Raw genomic sequence first — 7,139 nt, 5'->3', positions numbered from 1 at the left:
TTTTTAATTCTATTTCTATGTAATCATTTTTAGCCTAATTTGCTAATTGCGGGAACTATGTCAGATAGATCCCAAATGAACTTTGTTAGTTTTTTCTTCTTTTTGGCTAGAATGGTTGATAAATTGTCTTTATTACAGTTGAAAGAATCAATTACATATTTTATATTTTCTTTTAATTCTAAAATTTATTTTGTTTTACATTTTCAATGTACTGTTATATATACACTCAAACTACATTGAATATAATGGGTGTGGTTTAAGTCTAGGATTATTGATCAATTCGATGGTTGAGGATCGGGAAAGGGTATGTGATTTCATGATTAATATGGGAGTTTCCTAAGTCAAACTATTTTGATAACATAAAGTGGTATTATTGAATTGAATTGTGTTTGGAATGTACGCACTAATGGTGCTCATGAAAATTGTAGTAGCAGTTTATATTTTGTTTAGCAGTGGTTAGGTCTATGTATAGCTAGCCTTAAGTAATACTCAAAAACTTGAACCAGAAGAAGAATAACAATAGAAGACAGATAACAATTCTGGTTTTTTTTTTCGTTGTAATTACAATATTTCCATGAAATCTATTTTAAATTTTTATTCGGAGATTTGATTTTTGTTTTCCTTTAAAATATGATTTTATGTACGTTATCTTTAATATTCTCAACTGTTGATATTAAATTGTCAATTTTTAAATTAGAAGATTAGATAGAACTGATTGATAGATAAATTTGAATTTAATTTCCTACTGCCTTTATATTTAGTGTTTATATAAGAGGTTACACTTTTCCTTTCTAAAATTTTTGTTCAATTCACTTTCACTTTATTGTCAAATAAACGAATGAAAAACCATAGAGCAAAGTTGCAAGAGGTGCTAAGAATGGTTGGATTTGACTCTTAAAGTACAAGTTTTAGATTTAACAAAATACAAATACATTCATGGATACAAGCATCTAAACTGTGGACAAGAAGATCAGTAGTTTTATATTTAAGATGCAAATACATGTATAACTACTTTTAAGAAGAATAAGGAGTCAGTCATGACAGTTGTAACAGATTTTCTGTTATTCTGTTTTTGGCTAACAGTTACAACTCACGTTCTCTTCATTGCTAAAGAAAAGAATGGAAAAGCATAGAGCCGCACTACTTTATACAGATTCAGTGACTTAAACCACAAGTAAACAGTCTAACAATATAACAGAATGTATAACAAACTTGTAACTTACAATCTTGATTTTCTTTAACTATAAGCCTAACCACATTCTTTTTGATCTATTACCCTATGATCCCAACATGGTTTAACAAAATACAAATACCTTCATGAAAACAAGCATCTAAACTGTAGACAAACAGATTGGTAGTTTTATATCTAAGATGCAAATACATGTATAAATACATTTGAATCTAATGACGTTAATTTATTTATTTATTTATCAATGGTTCAAATGCTACAATTTAGTAGTGAAAAGAGAAAAGTAGTTACAACAGATAAGGAATAACGAGTTTGAAGGGTAGGAGTCAGTTATGAACTTATGACAGTTCTAACAAATTTTCTATTACTCTGTTTTTGGCAAACCCTGTACACACTTTTCAGTTTACAATTTTCACTAAATTTCTCTTTCACTCTTCTTCTTTTTCTCTGCCTTTTATCTCTGTTCTTTACTGTTATCCCCCCTTCTTTTTTCATCAAGAATTCTCATTCAAAAGTTCCATAACAAAGTGCATTTCACAAATTAAATAAAAAATCCTAATAATTAATAGAGAAATAGAATCCAAAACCGACTTGTGTCCAACTCACGTTCTCTTTGCTAATGAAAAGAATGGAAAAACATAATAATGATAAATCCTCCTAATTAATTAAATTTAATATCTATTCACTACAAGAAAACATTTCTATTGTTAAAGCGTGGCAAAAAGCTGAAAAAAGCATAACGATAGCTTTTTGCCATGCTTTTTGAGCTACCAGCACGCTTTTAAAAGGGTCACATCTGCAAGCGTGCCGGTAGCTCTATCGCTATGCTTTTGGTGACCTATCATCACGCTTTATTTTTTGCCACACTTTTACAGATTGCCACACTTAAAAACGTGGCTGTATGTGAGAGATATAGCCATGCTTTTAAAGCGTGACTGTTGATGATTACTGTCCAATATGGCCACTCTTTTAAAGCGTGGTTATAAATTTATTCAGTAACCTATTATTCTTTTTTAATCTTCGTAATAAAACCTTACAAAATTCATAAATAATTTTGAAATTTAGGCAATGGCCAATAATTTTAAATCAACTAATCCAACCTTCATAAAGTTATCACTAAAAAAGTGTTTAATCACATGACATGCTCTAACAAAATTCCAAAAATCAAAATCATAATCATTACCCATAAATTCTTAACACATGAATTACAATTCCAACAACCATTACATTATCTACTTTCTTTATAAATACTTTATTACAAAATATGAAACTTCATGATTTCTAATCATCCATTGTGAGCGAAAAGCTTCAAATCTTCCAAAAGAATATTATTTGCATTGTTACTAGACACAACTTCATTATTTGCAATGGCTGAAACAGATCGAGAAACTTTCTTAGAGCCTGAAGCATGCTCTTTATTTTCCTCTCGAACTTGATCCACTTCTATAGTATCCTCATTATCAATGTCAACAACTACAGGGCATGGACTTTTTCCCTGTATTGATGAGTTAACAAAGATAGAATAAAACTTCAATATAAAATAAAAGATCAATGAATTTCTAATTTCCTACATTTTAATGATGATCAAAGAAACAAAAACCAAAAAGGACAAATAATGTTGAACGCAGTTGCAAGTAATGAGGGTAAAGTTCTGCAAATCTGATCCAAAAAAAGAACCACATGAGTACGACCTTCAGTCACAATAATACTAATTTAAGTCAGATCATTCTCCTAAATAACTCAGCAAAATAGTTTAACAGAAAATTATAAAGGAACATTTTAGCACTAAGTTTCAAGGCAGATTAGGCCCCTGGTTCCAGCACAACTTCACAATATGGCAATAATGTGTTTATAAGAACACCATAACTTTTCATGATTTTATGTCCAGTTACCAGTACGCATAAAGAAATATGGAAGAATTCTGTTTACAAATCAACATTATCATCAACAAGAATTAAAAAGCCTTTCTTGACTAAGAGGAGTTGACTACATAGATTGAAGAATGTCTCCAATTACAAAGCATGTCCATAGGCAAGCATTTAAAAATACGGAGTTCTTAATAATTTTATTTAATCTCCTGCTAACATGACCAAACCATGATAATTTTTCATGACTTTATACTGGCACACATCAAGTAAACTAATATACGTCATACTTATATGATTTTCTTGTAATTCTTCCTGAATGGCGGACTGGGACCATTTCCTTTGTATCTTTTGAATTCATTTCACTATCTGATAAATCATTGTCAATTGGTGCCTTTTGTGAATCTGGTTCTGCACATAGAATTTGCACCTGTGCACCCCCTTTAAAGTCATATTCAGCTTGCTGTCCCTGAAATAGAAAGAAATTCCAAACAGTTAGATAAATATTAGATATAAACCAAAAACTAGGAAGGGCAGACTTAAAATTTAAACAGGGAAAATGAAAAGGCCAATAAAGACTTAATAAGAAGCATAAACCAAGAATCTGCTATGAACCAGCCCTATATATGCCATTTCCAAGAATCGCAAGCAATATCCAAATATTTAGAGTATAAAGGTTGATGAGTTTCCAATAGCAACAGAAAGTGACCTTTTTCTTTCTCAGCAAACATTCCAAAGACTGGAAAGGCAGCTCCAACTAATTAAGAGATGTCATGACATTAAAGGTTTGCCACACCACAAAATATGAATTTCCTTTGGTATATTTTAGCAAAGAATAAGAGAGTATACATGGCTAACCAAATACAAGCAACCATGACATAACTACTTGCAAAGAATAGAAATTTCCATACAACATGAGAAAATAAATTAGATATAGTCTTCATAATTTTACGAGTTCATCATCTATCAAGTTGCTGGTAAAACTATTTGAGCTTGAACTCTTCTAATCAGCATTAATAAATGAAAAATAATTAAAAAAAGGACAACAACAGATGTATAAAAAGAATTCATAGATGTGGCTTACCCTATTTCTGTGCTTTCTCTTGTACTAATTATATCAATGCGTGAAGCTAGTGTGCACTTCATTTTCCTTGCTTGAATGGAAAATTTTTGCAGAAAATATTCAGATAATGTAAATGACACCACATTGACAGATCCATTTAAATGTTAGATATAAACCAAAAATTAGGAAAGAACATACAGACTTACAATTATAGACAAGGAAATTGAAGAGACAGACACAGATAAAAGAGAAAATTAGCTCAAGAATCTGCTAAGAACTGCACTCTATTGAACAGCGAGCTATATGTCATTGCCAAAAGAACTCCAAGCAATAACCCAAACATTCTCATTTATGAAACATAATTTTAAATATGAAAGTTGAAAAGTTTCTGATAGCAACAGAAAGTGACCTTTTTCTTTCTCTACAGATATTGCGGAGGCTGGACGGCAGCTACAACCAATCAAGAGGAAGTGATGATATCAAGGGTGTGCCACTCCATCCACAAGCAGATAAAGTAGTTCAATCCAACTTCTGATAATTCTTATGAAAATAAATCTGCAATGCAAAACAAAATAACAACTAATCATGAAGAAGTATGACAACTATTCTTACAAATCCACAAATAATTGAAATAAACATACATGGACAATGCAAAAAGCCTAAAAGCGAAGATGTTCACTGAAAAAAAGCAATTACTCTGTGTTAAAAGAAAAAGAAAACTCCCATTAGCACATTTAAAGATTGGTTTTGACTTTATATATTTTTGTTTCCAGTTCTGTATGCCATATATATAAATTTATGGAGTAAAACAACTTTACATATTAGTTGTGATTAGTAGAATTTTTTAAGGCACCAAATAAGGGTATGAAATTATTAATGCCTTGAAACAAGTAGTGATACATAATCAGCATTGAAGGCTTCATGTTTGAATCATACCAAGGCAACCAATCCCTATACAGCTCTTTGTGAATGACGTCAGTGTGCTCAACCACACTGCCTTTGTAGAAACAGAAATCCCATCTACAAGTCAATAAATAATAGGCATAGAAACGAACTCAATAATACCACAATGCAAATGGCAACAGTAATCGTAGCTAGTAAAATTGCACTTTTCGAAAGGCTCTGACCTATCCGATTACAATTCTTATTTGAAGACAATGAATCTTTATTTAATGTTGAGGCCTAGATTTTCAAATAAAGCATCCAATAAGAAGATATGACCTTCCTAAAGGAAAATGGGAACAACATAAAAAGTCTACTATAAGAATGCCATGTTAACTTAATGGACTTACGCTGATCTTGAAGGACCAAGTGACATAAGAGTATGGAAAATGGATTCGGAACTTCCATCAACCACACCAACAGCCATGATTGCACGGTGATCATCCCACTTCTGATGATGTGACCATATGCAAAAAATTCAAATTCAACCATAAATATTGTTTGAATGATATAAAAGGAATCTCACAGGGATAGAACACCAGCAGAGAGGGTTCTCATTAGAATATCACAAGCTTATTATGTCAATGAATCAGCAGCAAAGCAAGCTCAAATTCATCACACAGAACCAATCATGAATTAATCACTGATTACTATAGGATTAACGTTTCACCCGTAGTTTTTATTCCAGGTCCAGAGACATAGTAATACATCAAATGGATGCTTTTTTGAAAACTGGAAACATTTCAATTAAACATCATAAACTAGCATAATGGAATTTTCTTTTGTTTGTTTTATGCCTAAAATGCAAAATGCAGAATCATAATGAAGCAAAATGCAAAATCAATAAACCCTAACAAAGAAGGATACAAAATCATAAGCAAATTGCAATAATAAAAAAGTAAACACTGAACCCTCATGAAAAAACAGAATAATAAAATTACTAAATTCAGAAAGCCCAACCTTCCACCTAAAACTGCACAGAACTAGATAAAAAATCTTTCTCTATTCGGTGCTATTGGAGTACTGTCTTAGTTTGCCATCGCCAGCTTGTCATTCTTTTCCGTTCTTCAAAACTAAAATATTTTAAAGTGTATTATTATTTTCAAAATTATTATTATTATTTAAAGTGGATACTATTTGGTCTACTTAAATATTTTCACACCAAAAAATAAAGAAAAATCTATCTTTTTAGAATAGATTATATTATATAATCTACTTAATATACTAAAACTGGGTTTTTCCCCGCTAACAAAAGTGATGTGTCGATCTCTCGTGAGTCCGTTTTCCCTCCAAAACGAATAAAATTTTTCATCTATTCTAAATTATTTTATAAAAAATACCTTTATTATAATTATATTATTATATTATAATTAATATTTAATGAATAATATATAATTGTACTAATTTAGGAACATATCTTCATTATAATTATATCAAATCAATATTTAATGCACTATTAAACTACTTATCAATTATAATGCGTAATTACTGTACATAATAAAAAATTGCCTTAATAATAAGTAATTTACATATTTATTTTTGTTTTACTAAAGTCTATAAATAGTGTTTTTCTGTGGTACATGAATCTAAATTTGAGAGTCAGCTCATAATTTTATATTTAGTATTTTTTTACTACTTCATAGAATAAGAATGTATTCTTCCTTTTTTATTGAAGTTGATCCTTTCAAGGTACAATTTATAATTTTTTATAATATTTTTCATATACTCATTCTATTATATTATTCTTTTAATAATTTATTAATTGTTGTTACTCTAAGTTATTCTTATCGTCTAATGTTCCAGTTCGATTGTCTTTTGCCACAATCATTTACAATGCAACACATCCATAAAATACCTCATCGAGTTGTCTTCACTGATTCTGGGTTTTCCCCCGACTAATGAAAGTGATGTATCACTTTCTCGTGAACCTATTTTCCCTCCAAAATGAATGCATTTAATGAATAATGCATACTTATACTAATTTAAAAATATCTTTATTTTAATTATATAAAATCAATATTTAATTTATTATTAAACTACTTATCAATTATTAATTAAAAATATTTTTTTTTATTTTAAT

The 7,139-nt window shown here is 29.9% G+C and overlaps 1 long non-coding RNA gene across 3 annotated transcripts; it reads right to left on the bottom strand.

The window, feature by feature from the left end:
* Nucleotides 1-2,377: 2,377 nt before the first annotated feature.
* On the bottom strand, nucleotides 2,378-6,137 carry LOC107474851 (uncharacterized). Of its 3 annotated transcripts, none has more exons than XR_001589385.3 (6): nucleotides 6,020-6,137; nucleotides 5,410-5,510; nucleotides 5,054-5,137; nucleotides 4,139-4,672; nucleotides 3,345-3,523; nucleotides 2,378-2,684 (listed from the first exon to the last, which is right to left on the bottom strand). It is a non-coding gene; the product is annotated as an uncharacterized LOC107474851 (long non-coding RNA). The 3 variants fall into 3 exon arrangements; XR_008006059.1 differs by lacking the exon at nucleotides 6,020-6,137 and having other exon boundaries at nucleotides 4,139-4,401; nucleotides 4,527-4,672; nucleotides 5,410-5,889; XR_002370839.2 differs by lacking the exon at nucleotides 5,054-5,137.
* Between the last annotated feature and the right edge of the window lie 1,002 nt (nucleotides 6,138-7,139).

The sequence above is a fragment of the Arachis duranensis genome, chromosome 2, assembly GCF_000817695.3.
Source record: "Arachis duranensis cultivar V14167 chromosome 2, aradu.V14167.gnm2.J7QH, whole genome shotgun sequence".
Taxonomy (NCBI): Eukaryota; Viridiplantae; Streptophyta; class Magnoliopsida; order Fabales; family Fabaceae; genus Arachis; species Arachis duranensis.
This window is presented reverse-complemented; position numbering and strand designations above follow the sequence as displayed.